The sequence below is a fragment of the Sturnus vulgaris genome, unplaced genomic scaffold, assembly GCF_052056855.1.
Source record: "Sturnus vulgaris isolate bStuVul1 unplaced genomic scaffold, bStuVul1.hap1 Scaffold_1720, whole genome shotgun sequence".
Classification (NCBI taxonomy): Eukaryota; Metazoa; Chordata; class Aves; order Passeriformes; family Sturnidae; genus Sturnus; species Sturnus vulgaris.
This window is the reverse complement of record NW_028276090.1, coordinates 20,946-39,293: the sequence shown is the minus strand read 5'-3', so window position 1 is coordinate 39,293 and position 18,348 is coordinate 20,946. Positions and strand designations below refer to the sequence as shown.

At 48.4% G+C, this 18,348-nt stretch overlaps 1 long non-coding RNA gene across 1 annotated transcript; it reads left to right on the top strand.

Annotated features, from left to right (window-relative positions):
- The first annotated feature begins 10,940 nt into the window (after positions 1-10,940).
- Positions 10,941-13,961, top strand: LOC148218633 (uncharacterized). The gene is made up of 3 exons (XR_015800284.1): positions 10,941-11,377; positions 12,040-12,138; positions 13,657-13,961. It is a non-coding gene; the product is annotated as an uncharacterized LOC148218633 (long non-coding RNA).
- The last annotated feature ends 4,387 nt before the right edge of the window (positions 13,962-18,348 follow it).

Sequence of the window (18,348 nt, the reverse complement as noted above, 5' to 3'; positions counted from 1 at the left end):
TCCATGAAAAATGGCGGAAAAAATCAATGAAAAATGGCGGAAAAAATCAATGAAAAATGGCGGAAAAAATCAGTGAGAAATGGGGAAAAATGGGGAAAAAGGAGTGATAAATGGGGGAAAAAATCAGTGAGAAATGGGGAAAAATGGGGAAAAAATCCACGAAAAATGGGTGGAAAAATCCATGAAAAATCAACGGAAAAATCAGTGAGAAATGGGGAAAACATCATGGTGAAATGGGGCAAAAATCAGAGAGAAATGGGGAAAAATCATTGAAAAATGGGGGATAAAAATCAGTGAGAAATGGGGGGAAAATGGGGAAAAACATCAGTGAGAAATGGGGAAAAAAAATCTTTGATAAATTGGGGCAAAAATCATTGAGAAATGGGGAAAATAATCAGTGAGAAATGGGGAAAATTTGGGAAAAATCCAGGAAAATTGCGGGAAAAAATGCTTGAAAAATTGGGGAAAAAATCCGAGAGAAAATCCCCGGGAATCCCCGGGAAAAACCCCCCGGAATCCCCGAGAAAATCCCCCGGAATTCCCCGGGAAAATCCCCCCGGAATCCCCTGGAAAATGCCCCTGAATTCCCCGAGAAACTCATCCCGGAATCCCCGTGATAATCCGTCCGCTATCCCCGAGAAAATCCCCCAGGAATCCCCCAGAAAATCTCCCCGAAATCCCCGGGATAATCTCCCCGGAATCCCCGAGAAAATCCGCCCCGAATCCCCTGGATGATTCCCCCGGAATCCCCGAGAAAATCCCTCGGAATTCCCCGAGAAAATCAACCCGGAATCCCCGAGAAAATCCCCCGGAATCCCCGGGAAAATCCCCCAGGAAAATCCCCGGGATAATCACCCCGGAATCCCCTGGAAAATCCCCTAGGAATCCCCGAGAAAATCCCCCCGGAATTCGCCGGGAAAATCCCCCCGGAATCCCCCAGAAAATCCCCCCGGAATACTCTGCAATATCCCCCCGGAATCCCCGATAAAATCCCCCTGGAATCTCCAGGAAAATGCCCCGGGAATACGTGAGAAAATCCCCCCGGAATCCCGTGGAAAATCCCCCCTGAATCCCCGAGAAAATCCCCCCGGAATCCCCGAGAAAATCCCCCCGGATTCCCCTGAAAATCCCTCGGAATTCCCCGGGAAAATCCTCCCGGAATCCAAGAGAAAATCCTCCCGGAATCCACGAGAAAATCCGCCCGGAATCCCCGGGAAAATCCTCCAGAAATCCCCGAGAAAATCCCCCGGAGTCCCCGGGAAAATCAACCCGGAGTCCGATGGAAAATCCCCCCAGAATCCCCGAGAAAATCCCCCGGAATTCTCCTAGAAAATCCCCCCGGACTCCCCGAGAAATTTCCCCCGGAATCCCCGGGAAAATAGCCCCCGGAATCCGCGAGAAAATCCCCCCGGAATCCACGCGAAAATCCCCCAGAAATCCCTGTGAAAGCCCCCCCGGAATCCCCAAGAAAATCTCCCCGGAATCCCCGAGAAAATTCGCCCGTAATACTCGGGAAAATATGCCCGGAATCCCCTGGAAAAACCCCCCGGAATCCCCTGGATAATCCCCCCGGAATCCCCGATAAAATCCCCCTGGAATCTCCAGGAAAATGCCCCGGGAATACGCGAGAAAATCCCCCCGGAATCCCCTGGAAAATCCCCCCTGAATCCCCGAGAAAAACCCCCCTGAATCCCCGAGAAAATCCCCCCGGATTCCCCTGAAAATCCCTCGGAATCCCCGGGCAAATCTCCCGGACTCCCCGAGAAAATCCCCCGGAATTCCCCGGGAAAATCCCCCCGGAATCCCCGAGAAAATCCCCTAGAATTCCCCGGGATAATCCCCCCGGAATCCCCGAGAAAATCCCCCCGCAATCGCCGAGAAAATCCCCCCGGAATCGCCGGAATAATCCCCTGGAATTCCCCGGGAAAATCATCCCGGAATCCCCGAGAATATCCCCCCGGTATCGCCGAGAAAACCCCCCCGGAATTCCTCGTAAAATCCCCCCGGAATCCCCGGAAAATCCCTCCGGACTCCCCGAAAAAATCCCCCGGAATCCCCGAGAAAATCCCCCGGAATTTCCCGGGAAAATCACCCCGGAATCCCCGAGAAAATTCTCCCGAAATACTCGGCAAAATCCCCCAGGAATCCACGGAAAATTCCCCGGAATCCAGGAGAAAATACCCCGGAATCCCCATGAAAATCCCCCCGGAATCTCCGAGAAAATCCCCCGGAATCCCCGCGAAAATCCCCATGAATTCCCCGGGAAAATAATCTCGGAATCCCCGAGAAAATCTCCCCGGAATCACCGAGATAATGGCCCCGGAATACCCGAGAACATCCCCCGGAATTGCCCGAGAAAATCATCCCGTAATCCCCGAGGAAATCCCCCGGAACACTCGGGAAAATCCCCCCGGAATTCCTCGTCAAATCACCCCGGATACCCCGGGAAAATCCCTCCGGACTCCCCGAAAAATTCCCCCCGGAATACTCGGGAAAATCCCCCCGGAATCCCCGAGAAAATCCACCCGGAATCCCCTGGAAAATCCACCGGGAATTCCCCGGGAAATTCCTCGCTGAAACCCCTGGAAAATCCCCCCGGAATCCCGGAGAAAATCCCCCCGGAATTCCCCGGAATATCCCCTCGGAATCCCCGGGAAAATCCCCCGGACTCCCCGAAAAAATCCCCCGGAATACTCGGAAAATCCCCCCGGAATACTCGGGAAAATCCTCCGGAATTCCCGAGAAAATCCCCCGGAATTCCCTGAGAAAATCGCCCCGGAATCCCAGTGAAAATCCCCCCGGAATCCCCGTGAAAATCCCCCGGAATCCCCGGGAAAATCCCCCAGGAATCCCCTGGAAAATCCCCCAGGTATCCCCGATAAAATCCCCCTGGAATCCCCTGGAAAATCCCCCTGGAATCGCGGGGAAAAAGCCCCCCGCATTTCCCGGGAAAAATCTCCCCGGAATCCCCGATAAAATCTCCCCGGAATCCCTGAGAAAATCCCCCCGGAATCCGCGAGAAAATATGCCCAGAATCCCCGATAAAATCCCCCCGGAATCCCCGGGAATATCCCCCAGGAATCCCCGATAAAATCCCCCCGGAATCCCCCAGAAATTCCCCCGGAATCCCCGACAAAATCCCCCCGGAATTCCCGACAAAATCCTCCCGGAATCCCCGGAAAATCCCCCCGGAATCCCCGGAAAATCTCCGCGGAATTCCGGTCCATTTCTGTAGGAGAATAGTTTGTAAGGATAGTGCAGAAGGCACTAGTTGCCAACGAGTTACAGCTGTACTGATTAGCAAGGAGTGGAAACAGCCTTGCCTGCCCAGTGAGGCTGGTTGTTATAAAAGCGTGGGTCAGCTGGCTGCCAGTTTCACTAAGCACAGCTCCAGCTGGAGGTGCAGAGCCTGCTGCAGTGTGGGCTGGAGCCTGCTGGCTGTGCTGCGAGGAGGAAGGGACACGTGGCCGTGCAAGGGATGGACAAGGTGAGAGGATGCTGTGTGTGGGACAGACAGGCTCAGGTGGCTGGGGAAGGGACAGGCTGGGGTTTAGCCAGTCGTACAGAGGAGAGGAGGAGTCGGTGCTGTGTGGAGCTGCCTGTGAGAAAAGGAGTCAGAGTTGCCTCAAAGAAATCTGTGGAGAGAAGGCATGAAAAGTGTGTAATGAAAGACTAATGTTGGTGCCTGTCATGTCTGTCTTGATATAATTGCTACACGTTTTCTCGGAATGCTTGAATTTAGACATAAAATGAAAACTTTATTGTAAGAAAGGAATGCATTTCTCACCAAAGTGGTGTAGGGTGGGGGATCACAACTCACAGATGGCCTGGAAGCGGAACGGCCACAGGGGTTACTGTAACTGGGCCTCCAGTACCAAAGCCCCAGTGGGTTTAAAGGCTAGAGCTGGGCTGGGATTAGCACGGGCTATGCAGCTGGGCTCATGCACAGGTCTGTCAGCACTCCTGCCCGAGGACAGTCCCTCACCTAGGGAGAGGTTCTAGGCCTGGAGATGAGGCTGAGTTTGGGAAGGGTGATGAGGACATGGTTAGGGAGGGATGTAAATGCATATCAAAAGACTTAATTTTGAGGGGTGGCAAGCATTAGCTATAAAACAGTAAGTATTTACAGCTAAAGGCTGGAGGTGGGGGCTGTCTGAGGAGGACAGGACTGTTTAAGGCTGAAGTTGGAAGAGAAACCTTGGTGAAGCTTTTGCGTTAGAAACGGCCTCACCTGCCAAATCAGATTTTTGTCTTCAGGATTGCATGAGTGAGGATGCCACAGCCAAGGAAAAGGTTCAGGTTTGGGAGGCAAAGGCGAGTTAGGCAGGGCTGCAGGGCTGGGGCTTGGCTGTTTCCATACTGCTCAGGGCAGCAAAGGGTAGCTGGCTCACTGGGCATTGGATCTAGAACTCTTTCTGGAACAAGGTGGAGAGCTGAGGTTCATGCAAGGAAGGGGCCAGGAATTCTTTGTCTGACTGGAAAATGCCAGAGGGGCAGTGTGTGACTCGGATAGGATGATATGTTCGTCTGGCGAGAGTCACAAAAGAATATTTTGGTTTACTGATAACTGGGCAGCTCAGAAGTTACTACTTGACTTAGTTGCTGCTCCCATCTGTTGCACACATAAACAGAGCAAAGCAGACGAATTCTCTCGGAGCCTGAGGTCTTTGACTGGCCCTCCAAAAATGCTGCCCGCTAAAAAACAGACGTGGGGGAGGAAAGTTGTCAGATACAATAGAGCAAGAAAAGGCCACGGGCTTCAAAGTGCCCTCCAGCAGACCATGGAAGTGACGTGTCTGGAAGTGAAACCAGCAGTCTGCTTCCCCAGCCTCCTGGAAGCCTCTAACAGCTACACAGGCAGTGAGGGGAGAGAACAATTCAACCTAAAAATAATTTTCAGTAGCGTTCTGCACTGCTGTTAAAAATACTGCAACCAGGGAATGTGGTGTGGTGATAACTATTAGGCCTGTAAGTCTGGTAACTGGGGCTTTTAGCTCAAACATCTCGGTATGGCTACTTTGAGCCTTGTAAAAGCTGCGTTAAGTCCAATTTCTTGGGTAGTTCTACTAGCTCTAGCCTTGCTTTTCATCCCCTCAGTAACAAAGCAACTCCCTCTCGAGAATGTTATTTACTTTCCATATGATGTGCCTACCGATTTCTGGAATTGCAAATGTCTTTGGATACATGCGTAAATTGAAGTTTCAAGAAAGCTGTCAAGCTAAAACAAAGGCTTGCCATAATGCAGAAGAAAATGTTTTATGGAAGAACTGAGAGGTCCCTACCTGGGCATAGAATTTGCTATACGAAGGTGTGTTCCAAACGGATCTGCCATCTAAACAAGCAGAAAAATAGTTGGAATGTAGTGAGTTCAATTTAACTATTGCTAGAAATAGGAATTATTAGCAGAGCTTGGAGCATGATATCACTAGCAGCAGTAAGACGCTTTTAGCTTGCTTCTCATAAATTACTTGTAAAAAGCATTTGTACCTAGTGTGTAGCAATTAATATTTCCCCATTTTCTTCCCCCCCGCCCCCCAGTCTCAGGTACTCCTTTATTTTACCCTTTTCTGTCTTGTAACATCACCTTCCTTTATTTTATTCTATCTTCTGTTCTCAGAACATCGCAGCATCCTCTGTCAATGTGAAAGCATTTGTTCATCCTGTCTTGGAATGGCTGTCAATGTTGCCCTCTTCTGGATCACTTTTTTTTTTTTTTTTTTTTTAACAATATGTTGCTAAATGTCAGGAAAATTAATCCACAAACACCAGCGGTTTATGTCCAAAAAGGAAACAGAGGAGTCCTTTTTGCTTTATTCGAATAAAGGGAGAGGCCATGGGACATTCCCCTGGGATCTCTCAAATTTTTGGAGGACGCAGCCTCCTTTTTATCCTATTTTCCCGGCCGCATTTCCCTCTCTCTTTTCCCATTGGCTGAGGTACTTGAGAGGCACAGACTTCCCGGAACGCCTGATACCTGAAATTCCCCTCTAATGTATAACCCTCCCTTTTAATTTTTAATTCTTATAGAATTCATAGCTTCCCCCCGTTGCTTCTTTCATCTTTCGATATCCAATTTCATTTATCAGCAGCCCTGCAGTTTGTTTGTAAAGGCAACTATCTCTTTCCATTCATCAATCAGTGGAATCCATCCCATTGTTTCTTTTATCTCTCAGTGCTAGCCTTATCTACAGGCTGATCCACAGCTCATTTGTAAAGACAAATTCAACATTCCTCTCAGCTAATAAATGAGAAGTTAGCTGAAAAAAGTAAAAACTGGATTTTTTTTCCGGTGTGTGTCGGACAATACAGTGGAGAGAATTTGCGGGAGGATGATCGAGGATATCCTATTATAATATCGTTCTCGGACATTTTACTATTTAGATCATCAGTTGTATTCTGAAAGAAATCTATTTTAATGATATGTGTACGTTTGCACGAAGTTATAGTTAAATATAGCTTGCGGCTGGGCTCTTTAATGAATAGGGGTATTTTTGGTTTTAATTCAATATTTTATGCTTGTGGTGTGTAGTGTGCTGATTTATTTTTTAATGTTATTTACTACGTGCGCTTTTGTTTTTGAGTGAAGGTAACTTTCTGGATGGCTTTGTATTTGAGGCAGAATGAATTGAAGTAGGTTTTTAAAACTGATTTTTCATATGTACGATGGGGAGTTTAGTAGGGGCAGCTCTGATGGTGGGGGCTTGGTTGTTAATTTTATCAGACGGCTTTTGTTAGATACAGCTTTTAATTCTGGAAAGTTTTTTTTTCTAATGTCGTGCTTTGAAGGTGGTTTTCGAGGATGTATGGTATAGCTTTATTTTGTTTGTAGATGGTGTATGATAAGGGCTATGGTCTATTTATCTAATGCCATGTTTTTTCATTCAGGTGTTGATAAGGGAGTTCTTGAATGGCGTTTTGTGTTGTTTTTGTTTTTGGTGGGGCGTTGTTTTTAAAGGATACCTTGATAAGGTTTGCCGATGGCGTTCTAGCCCGTAGCATAAGGCATAGGGTAGTTTTTGAATTATTTTGTGGTGGCTTTGATTCTTGCCAGTATGTAGTGTTTGTTTGAGGTAATGCTGTGTAGCTAATTTCTGTTTTCTTATTAATATTAGAATTGGAGTGTTGTAGTATATGGGCTGTTATTATATCCTAGGGGTTCTATTTATTTGGTTTGATTGTTTTCTAGTTATGGATAATTTTTCTCAAAAAACCATTTTCAGAATTTCAGGCGTGACACAAAAGAACGCTCAGATTGCTGGAAGGGAAACGTGTGCCCAGATTGTCTCGAAGCAGTGCTGCTGTCGGTTCTCGTTCAGTTGTGTCTTCTGAAAATGAGACTGTTGTATTCATTGCGCTGTGCTAAACACTTGTCATTCTCCCAATGCCAGGAAACAGATGAAGCTTGAAGAAAGAGGAAGGAATTTGGAAGTGTACAAACAAGCTGAGAAGAGGTTCAGAGATCAGGGTGCTCACTGGCAGCAGGGGCTGGGGTTAGGGCTGAGCAGGAGCAAAGCCGGAGCACATCAACCTCACCTCGTGTTTTCTCGGGGGCTTTATGGCCCTGGCAAGAGAGAGATGTTCACTGACGAGTCCCAGGCCGAGCCGTGAGCACAGCATGTTGTGTTGGAGCTGGGGTTTTTTTTTGAGACGTTCAGCAGCCACACTCTCTAGTCAAGAGTCCTGAGGTTTGTTGCTGCTCCACTTTCATCCTCATATCCAGCTTCCAGCCCTTTTCTTCTCTCTGTCCAGTGTGTCTTTTGTGTTCCTTTCTTGTCCTGTGTGCTCCCCATCCCATTCCCGTTCCCTACGGAGGGGGAGGGTGTGGAGACTGGGGGCTCCGACGTGGTTTGGGGCACCCCAAGGTCCCTGGGAAAGGGAGCCGGGCTGCGCTGGAGGAGCAGGTGAGTCGGGCATGGGGGGGGGGGGGGGGGGGGGGGGGGGGTCATGCTGGGTGCCAGAACATTGAGAGGGAGGGGTGGGTGTAGAATGCATGAAAAACAGAACCATAAAAAATACCTAAATATAGTCTAAAAGGAATGTTTAAATGCTTTTTATTTGGGTAGAGGCACGGTTTTTATAGCTAATATAAAAATAAAATATAAAGAATAGAAATAGATTGGTATACATGTAAAATATAATGAAATATAAGTAGCAAATATCTATGAAAAATCTAGTGTATAATAGAAATAATGCAAATATAAGAATATGTATAAATATAAAATAGAGCTATGAGAATGGGAATCAAGAATTGGGGTAAAACATCAGTGAGAAATGGAAAAAAACCACATGAAAAATGGTGGGAAAATCAGTGAGAAATGGAGAAAAATCAGTGAAAAACGGGGGGGAATCTTTGAAAAATGGGGAAAAAAATCCGTGAGAAATGGGGGAAAAAAAATCCATGAAAAATGGGGGAATAAATCAGTGAGAAACGGGGAAAAGTGGGGAAAAAATAATTGAGAAATGGGGGAAAAAATCCGTGACGAATGGCGGGAAAAGTCATTAAGAAATGGGGGAAAAATCAGTGAGAAACAGGGAAAAAAATCAATGAGAAATGGGGGAAAATTTGGGACAAAATCAGCGAGAAATGGGGGAAAAAGCAGTGGTAAATGGGGGAAAAGTCGATGAAAAATGGGGGAATATTCAGTGAGAAATGGGGGGGGGGGGGGAAATCAGTGAGAAATGGGGAAAAAATCCGTGGAAAACAGGCAAACAATCCATGGGCAATGGCGGGAACAGAGCGAGCTGTTGTTGCTCGTGCTGTGGTGGCCGATGCTGTGGGGAAAAAAATAAGTGAAAAATGGGGGCAATAATCAGTGATAAATGGGGAGAAAATCAGTGATTAATGGGCGGAAAAATGCATGAAAAATGGAAGGAAAATTCAGAGAGAAATGGGGGCAAATATCAGTGATAAATGGGGAAAAAAAATCAGTGATTAATGGGGGAAAAATGCATGGAAAATGGGGGGAAAATTCAGAGAGAAATGGGGGCAAAAATCAGTGAGCAATGGGGGGAAAATCGGGAAATATCCATGGAAAAATGGGGGGAAAAAATCAGTGAGAAATGGGGGAAAAAATCAGTGAGAAATGGGGGAAAAAATCAGTGAGAAATGGGGAAAAAAAATCTTTGATAAATTGGGGAAACAAATCATTGAGAAATGGGGGGAAAAAATCAGTGAGAAATGGGGAAAATATGGGAAAAAATCCACGAAAATTGCGGGAAAAAATGCATGAAAAATTGGGGAAAAATCAGTAAGAAATGCGGGAAAAAATCCATGAAAAATGGCGGGAAAAATCAGATCGGCGATCGATAGCTAATGCGTGCCGATCGATTAGATCGGCGATCGATTGATCACGACTACCGATCGATTATATCGGCGATCGATTGCTAATGCCTGCAGATCGATTCGATCGGCGATCGATTGATCGCGCCTGCCGATCGATTAGATCGGCGTTCGATTGCTAATGCCTGCCGATCGATTAGATCGGCGATCGATTGGTAATGCCTGCCGATCGATTAGATCGGCGATCGATTGGTAATGCCTGCCGATCGATTAGCTCGGCGATCGATTGATCGCGCCTGCCGATCGATTAGATCGGCGATCGATTGATCGCGCCTGCCGATCGATTAGATCGGCGATCGATTGGTAATGTGGTAATGCCTGCCGATCGATTAGATCGGCGATCGATTGATCGCGCCTGCCGATCGATTAGATCGGCGATCGATTGGTAATGCCTACCGATCGATTAGATCGGCGATCGATTGCTAATGCCTGCCGATCGATTAGATCGGCGATCGATTGATCGCGCCTGCCGATCGATTAGATCGGCGATCGATTGCTAATGCCTGCTGATCGATTAGATCGGCTATCGATTGATCGCGCCTGCCGATCGATTAGATCGGCGATCGATTGCTAATGCCTGCCGATCGATTAGCTCGGCGATCGATTGATCGCGCCTGCCGATCGATTAGATCGGCGATCGATTGCTAATGCCTGCCGATCGATTAGATCGGCGATCGATTGATCGCGCCTGCCGATCGATTAGATCGGCGTTCGATTGCTAATGCCTGCCGATCTATTAGATCGGCGATCGATTGGTAATGCCTGCCGATCGATTAGATCGGCGATCGATTGATCGCGCCTGCCGATCGATTCGATCGGCGATCGATTGCTAATGCCTGCCGATCGATTAGATCGGCGATCGATTGATCGCGCCTGCCGATCGATTAGATCGGCGATCGATTGCTAATGCCTGCCGATCGATTCGATCGGCGATCGATTGATCGCGCCTGCCGATCGATTCGATCGGCGATCGATTGCTAATGCCTGCCGATCGATTAGATCGGCGATCGATTGATCGCGCCTGCCGATCGATTAGATCGGCGATCGCTTTCCAATGCCTGCCGATCGATTGCTAATGCACACTATTTGCACACTCCTTGCACACGCTTTGCACTCATACAGAGGCAGGAGGTTTCTCAGTTCTGGTCGCGGTTTTTTGGGGCGTTCATTCAGGGGGATTTCCTCAAGGATTGGGACACTCCTTGATTCCATCCCTTGCCTGTCTCCCAAGCGCCACCCTGTGGGCAGAGCGCGGTACTGCGCGCCTGCCTCTCCCAAGATGGCGGCTCGGGTGTCGCTCCCCGACCTTCTAACTCTGGCTGCAAAAGGAGGGTGGCACAGCAAGGAGCCCGCTCGCTCTAGTGGGATGCCTGCGCACGACGCCGACACCGATCCCACGGGTGCGATTTTCGGCGGCGTTTCCAATCGTGCGGACATCTCCTTCAGCCCGCTTCGGCCCGGGGGAGAGGGGCGGGGCCGCCAGCGATGGTCCCGGCGCAGCCCGGGCAGGCTCGGGGCGGAGCCGGGGCTTGGCGAGGCGGGGCACGGAGGTCCCGGGGACGGGACCGGGCGGGGCCGGGGCGGTGCTTTAGGGGCGGTCCCCAGTGGTCCCGGGCGGCACCGGGGGCGGGGCCGGGTGATCCCGGAGCGGTACCGAGCTGTGCTGGGGACGGTGCTGCAGGGGCGGTGCCGCGCCCGCCTCAGGGTGATTGAATGCCCAGAAATCGCCTCCTCTGCCCCGTGCTCACACTGAGCTGCGGGCTGCAGCGTGCTGTCGGAGCTCCGCACACAGCACGGATTTGGGCTTCCCCTCCTCTCAAACCCTCTCCCCCTTCTTCCTCCTCCTCATCTTCCTCTTTGTCCTCTGTCACTGCTGAGGCTCTGGAAAGAACTGAAATTCTGCAGGGAGAGATGTCCTCTCGTGGCCCCAGGGACTGCCTCGGCACCGGCCACGAGCGCCTCCGGCCCCTGCCTTCTCCTGCTTGAAAAGATCACCTGGAGCCCGAGCTCGGGGGGGTGAAATCAGCTGAAATCCAGGTAACTCTGTCAAGTGCCCCCCAGGGACATCGGCGGGGCTGGGGGATGAGGGTTTGAAACAGCAAATTCTTTGGAATATACACCTGTCCCTGTGCCGATGCTGCTGAGCTTCCTGCCACAGTATATCCCCACTCCATGAGGCGCTGTGAGGTTATGGCAGTGGGAATTGAGCAGGGAATTCGGGGCTATGGGCATAATTCACGGGAGCTAGCAAAGCTGACAGCCAACCCCAAATCGGGGCACAGCACAGAGAACAATCTGTGTGCTGCCCTGTCAGCTCAAGCTCCTGGGCTGGGAAGTATTGGGAGTTAAATGTATGGAATTACACAAATCACAGCAACTGGCATCACCCAGAGGGACAATCCAAGGCCCAAACAATTCCTCCACAGTCCACTCTGGGAAAAACACCCTGTGCCTGCCAGGAGCTCTGACCCTGCTTTTCCTACCAGCTCCTGAGCAGTGTCAGGGCCACCACGACGCCTTTAAAATCCAGATAAACCCCAAATCCTACACAGTGAATAATCCAAAGAAAGTACTGAATTGTTGTCATTAAAAGCTCAAAACTCATTAAGAATTCTATGACAACAGTGTAATGGACTCCCAGGAACCTCATGAATGCTCTCAGTTTCATTTTTGTGTATTTTTACTCCCTCATTTGGCAGCTTGTAAAACTTATCCTGGAATTCAGAGGTCAAGCAGGATCGACTTTGGATTGACCTTCACCTCTGTTCCCACTTTGTGCAAACACAACTCGTGCCCAGGTGGGTGAACTCATCACCTCAGCTTTTCACTCCAGAGTATCCCCTCCTTATTTCCCTGTAGATGAACTCAGATCCACTCCTCACCTCCACTGGTCATCCAAGCGTCCATTCTGTTCCCCACAGGCCCTGGTGGCCCCAGGGAGCTCCCTTGGCCTTTCTCCTGCCCCTCTGCAGCCCGAGGTCGCTACACAAACAGTTCTTGTGTCCCCTCTAAATGACCCCGGGTTTTCTGCTCAATGAATGGCATGACCCGTGCCACTGCTCATGATTCACCCAACCAAAATCAAGAGCAAATGTTGCTTGGGCTTTAAGAACTTGAAATAACTCTGAAGCAAAAGAAATCACCTTTTTCTTCTGGTTTTTATTTTTATTTTTTCATTTAAGATGCTGGACTTGCCTCTGTGGATGTGTGCTGAGCTCTCACTGCAGGGGACTGTCAGGCCTGAATGGCTGTGAGTTCGTGTTCTTCTCAGTAGGGAATCAGAAATTATTCTTAGACCATAGAATTGTTTTCTGAAACCTTTCCCCTTTCCTCTTGTGCCTTTGAATTTTTCAGCTGTTCCCTGTTGTCACTTCCCCTGCCTGACTTCTGTGCAGCTCCTAGCTGGGAAAAACTGGGAAAACTTAGGGGGTACAGAGGTGGAATTTTTGGCTGGATTTTTCTAACATTTCTAATTTTGCTGAACTTATTTCCCCAGTGAGAAGAGCACGAACTCACAGCCATGCAGGCCTGACAGTCACTGCGGGAAATCTGACACAGTATTAATAAGTAACCTTTCCTGAGAGCAGTCACCACCCCAGTCCTCCAGCCTTGTCAAATGTTTGCAATGAATGGACCCAAGTTCTAATCCTTAATCTAAATTTATGTCAGCTTTTATGTTAGAAAGATACCGGACAGTAAATCATACAAGAGAATTTAAAAATTGCACAAAGAATAGCCGGCCCAGACCAAACCCAACCGCCCCCATCACCGCTCCACCCCAATTTTGGGAGAAACAGTGATACAGTTTATAAATACTCTCCTTCCACACTATTCAGTCCTTCACCGCACATCCCCAGAGAGGAGTCCCTCAGACCTTGCTCCCCTGAACACCAGGAGAGCTGGAGTTTCACCCAGATCCCACATTCCCATGGCAGTTAATCCCAGCAGGGAGGCAAAGAGGAACCCTGCATCCTCTGACATAGCCCACAGCACGGGCAGCACCAGGAGCCCTCCAGGCTCAGACCTCTGGTGCTGAAGCCTCTGGGCTTTGGCTGATCAAACACCACAGCTCTTGGCAAAGATGCCAGGAGAGTCGTGATTCTTCCTGTCCTGAAAGAGAGGAGGAAAAGAAAATTAAGTCGACTGCAGAAGGATTCCAGCTCTCAACTTCTGCTCTGATTCCTCACTCTGGGGTTTTATCCATGACAAGTGACACCAATTCAGAGTGCCCTTTTCCAGCATTTTTATTCCTAACTATTTCAGACATTAAAAGGATGCTCATTTCTCTTATTGTATTCTTTGCTTAATTTTATTAGAGGCATTTTCATCCCAGACCCCACTTGTCAGTTCTTCAATCCTTTAGCACTGGACTTGGCACAAAGGGATACCCGTGGTGCTGCATCACAAGAAATCCCAAAGAGAAACCCCTTCCAAACCTGACGGAGAAAGCTTTCAAGGCACTCCAGAACACAGACAGCTTTTCCTGCCTTGTCAGGCCACACCAATTCTGTCCCATCCACCTGAACTGTGCAGGTGAGGAAAAGGCTTTCCTTGCTCCTCGGGAATCACTGTCTGAGACCACAGATGTCCATCCTGGGCAGCACCTGGAAACAACGTGGGAAAGGCAAAATGAGAGTGTTTTCTATCAGAAAATTACTACTACTAATAAAAATAACAATCAGAACTTCTGGACAAATTTAGTAACATCACTTTGATATGAGAAATACAGGCCATGCCCATCCTTGTAGCCCAGGTGAAAACAGGAAGGAGAACTAGAGGAAAAGCAGAGTCCCTTATTTGATCTCTGGACACAAACGGAGGCCTTTTCCCTGTGAAACCAAACTCACCCTTCCAGGGTTCCTGAGATCAGCTACGAGGAGGCTTTTGGCACTCCAAGAGCAGCTGGGTCACAGCTGGATGCGGCTTGGGTCTGGGAGACACCGTGCTCCTTCTGGAATTATAGCACGCAAATGCCTGCTCCTGGCCCCGGGCCCGGAGATAAAATCTGTGGGGTTTTTCCCTGTGCAACATTGTTCACCCCTCCCAGGTTCCTGAGATCTGCACAGAGGAGGCTTTGGGCACCCCAAAGGCAGCCAGGGTTACAGGTGGGGGCAGCTTGGGGCTGGGAGAAATCCTCATCCATTTGGAATTTTATCAGGCAGAAACCTGGCTGGGTGCACAGGTCTCTGGACACGACCAGTGGCCCTTTCCCCTGTGAAACAAAACTCACCCTGCCAGGCTCCTGAGACCACTTAGGAGGAGGGGTTTGACTCTCCAAGAGCAGTCGCAACGAGAGATGCTCACACAGAAGGCCATGCAGAAGAGGAAACGAGCGCACCCGCAGCCCCCCAAGGCGCGCCCCAACGCCCCAGACCCGGCACTGCCAGCTCGGGCAGTCCCATAAAGCATCCCCCGCCTCCGCAGCGGCGGGACAGGCGGGGCCCGGGGTCCCGAGGAAACCGAGCGTGCCCGGAGGCGCGGCAGGACGGCAGCGCAGCGCCGCCTGGCGGCGGAGCAGGAGAGCAGCGCCGGGCCCCATGGCAGTATCGGTACCCGTGCGCCCCCTGCTGTCCGCGGCGATGCAGCGCCCGATGCCGAGTTCCACGCCCGTGTCGCCGAGGGAGAGGGGCACCGCTGGCTGGGGCCTCCCCGCCGACACGGACAGAAGCCGAAGCAGAAGCCCCGGTGCCATTGGCGGCCCCTACCCAGCGGGCCGGGCTCCGCCGGGCCCGCGGCCCCGCGCGGTATCGGGTCGGCCCGCTCCCGTCTTCGTCGCACCCGGGCCCTGCTCCTGGCATGAAGCGCGTCACCGCCCCGCGCCGTCCCGCCCCCCGCGCGTCATCGCGTGCGTTCGGCGGCCCGCCCCGGGGGCGGTGCCGGGGGCGCTACCCGGGGCGGTGCCGGGGCAGTGCCGGGGGCGGCACCGGGGGCGGTGCCGGGGCGGTGCCGGGGGCGTTCCCGGTCGCCGTGCCGGGGTAGCCCGGGGAGCGGTTCCGGGAGCGGTTCGGGGGGCGGTGCCGATTGCAGTCCCGGTCACTGTCCCCAGTCCCCGTCCCCAGTCCTGGTCCCGGTCCCAGTCCCCGGTTCCGGTCCCCGATCCTGGTCCCAGTCCCAGTTCCCCGTCCCGGAACCCGATCACGGTCCTGGTCCCAGTCCCCAATCCCGGTCCCGGTCCCTGTCTCCAGTCCCCGTCCCCGATCCCGGTTCCGGTCCCTGTCCCAGGTCCCCGTCCGCGATCCCGGTCCCTGTCCCATTTCCCCGTCCCGGTCCCCGATCCCAGTCCCGGTCCACGTCCCCGATCCCGATTTTTCCCCGCCTTTCACACTGATTTTTCCCCCGATTTATCAATGATTTTTTTCCCCATTTTTTCCCATTTCTCACTGATATTTTCCCCCATTTTTCAGGGATTTTTTTCCCCATTTCTCACTGATTTTTTTCCCCATTCTTCATGGAGTTTTCCCCCCGTTTTTCACTGATTTTTCCCCATTTCTCACTGACTTTTTCCCCATTTTCCCCCATTTCTCACTGATATTTTCCCCCATTTTTCATGGATTTTTTCCAGATTTATCCCCATTTCCCACTGATTTTTCCCCATTTTTCATGGACTTTTCCCCCCCGTTTCTTACTTATGTTTTTCCCCGATTTCTCATTGATTTCCCCCCCCCCCCCCCCCCCCATTTCTCACTGATTTTTCCCCCGATTTCTCACTGATTTTTTTCCCCACTTTTCCCCATTTCTCACTGATTTTTTTCCCCATTCTTCAGGGATTTTTTTCCCCATTTCTCACTGATTTTTTCCCCATTTCTCAATTAACTTTTCCCCACTTTTCCCCGTTGCTCACTGATTTGTTCCCCCATTTTTCATGGATTTTTTTCCCCATTTCTCACTGATTTTTCCCCCCCATTCTTCATGATTTACAGGATACTCTTATCGGTTAATGGAAAGCAATTAAAGGAAGGGGGGAGGTTACCAGCCACCTGGTCAGCTCAGACAGCAGAACTGCACACGCTTTTGAGAGCCTGTGAATTATAGCAGGACAAGACATTAAATATATTTACTGATTCTAAATATGCATATGCGGTAATACATGCATTTGGAAAACTATGGGGAAAAAAAGAGGTTTATTAAGCTGCAGAAGAAAGAAGAAAAAAATTGGTTTACAAGGGATGGCAAGCAGTGGATACCAAAAGCTCTAGCCTTACAATTGTTAAAACAACTTCATTAAAGGAGTCGTCTGTGCCTTCTTTGGGTGAGGAAAAAAGGCTGAGGGGGGCTCCGACGTGGTTTGGGGCACCCCAAGGTCTGGGAGAGGGAGACGGGCTGCGCTGGAGGAGCAGGTAGAGTCGGGCATGGGGGGGGGGTCATGGTGGGTGCCAGAACATTGAGAGGGAGGGGTGGGTGTAGAATGCATGAAAAACAGAACCTTAAAAAATAGCTAAATATAGTCTAAAAGGAATGTTTTATTGGTTTGTGTTTGGCTAGAGGTAGGGTTTTTTTATAGATACTGTAAATAGAAAAGATAAAGAATAAAAATATAGAAGCAAATATAAGAAACCAATATATAAATATATTACATTACATTATATTATGTTATGAAAATAGAAATATATAAATATTCAGACTTTAAAAGGAATGTTTTATTGGTTTTTATTTGGTTAGAGGAGGGTTTTTTTGAAAATAATATAGGCAAAAATATACAAATATGCAAAAATAGATACTGACATAAAATGATAACTATATATGCATATATAAATATATGTAATTATAAACATAGATAAATATATAGAAATATAAAATACATATATGTAGTATGTAATATAAATAATTTATCGATTTTAAGACGTTATATTAAATAGTATGTTATAATAGAATGTAAATAGCATATAGTATATTAATATACTAGTAAAAAATACATTAAATAGTATATAAATATAGAATACACAATAAAGACATATAAATCTACAGATATAAATATGAAAACTAAATAGAAAAATATATTCAAATATAATTTAAAATAATCGAGGTTTTTGTTTCTATTTGGTTAGAGGCAGAGCTTTTAAAGAAATATTAAAAACTATGAACCTACAAATATATATGGATATAGATAAAATAGAAATAATATTAGTAATATAAATATATGTATATAATGAATAATAAAATAATATTGTATATATGATAAATAGAATAGCAATTAAATTGAATATATGAAATAGGTATAGATTATGACTATAAATTAAATATTAAAAAATAGATGATTTATATATATAAAAGGTTTTTTTTTTCATTTGGTCAGAGGCAGGGCATTTTTAGTTTGGGTCGGGGTTTTTTTGAGGCATTCATTGAGAGGATTTTATGACGGGTGGGGACTCTGGTGCTTGGAACTCTCTCCCTTCTCTGTCTGTGAAAATTGGGGGAAACATCCATGAGAAATGGGGGGGAAAATCTGTGAGAGACGGGGAAAAATGGGGAAAAAATCCACGAAAAATAGGGGGAAAAATCCATGAAAAATGGGGGGAAAATCAGTGAGAAATGGGGAAAAAATCAGTGAGAAATGGGGAAAAATCAGGAAAAAAATCCAGGAAAAATGCGGGAAAAAATGCTTGAAAAATGGCGGAAAAAATCAGTGAGAAATCGGGAAAATCAGTCAGAAATGGGTCGTAAATATCAGTGAGAAATGGGGAAAAAATCATTGAGAAATGGGGAAAAAATAATTGAGAAATGGGGGGAAAAATGCATGAAAAATGGGAGGAAAAATCAGAGAGGAATGTGTGCAAAAATCAGTGATAAATGGGGAGAAAATCAGTTATTAATGGGCGGGAAAATGCATGAAAAATGGGGGGAAAAATTCAGAGAGAAATGGGGGCAAATATCAGTGAGAAATGGGGGGGAAAATCGGGAAATATCCATGAAAAATGGGGGGAAAAATCAGGGAGAAATGGGGAAAAATGGGGAAAAAGCAGTGATAAATGGGGGGAAAAATCAGTGAAAAATGGGGAAAAATCAGGAAA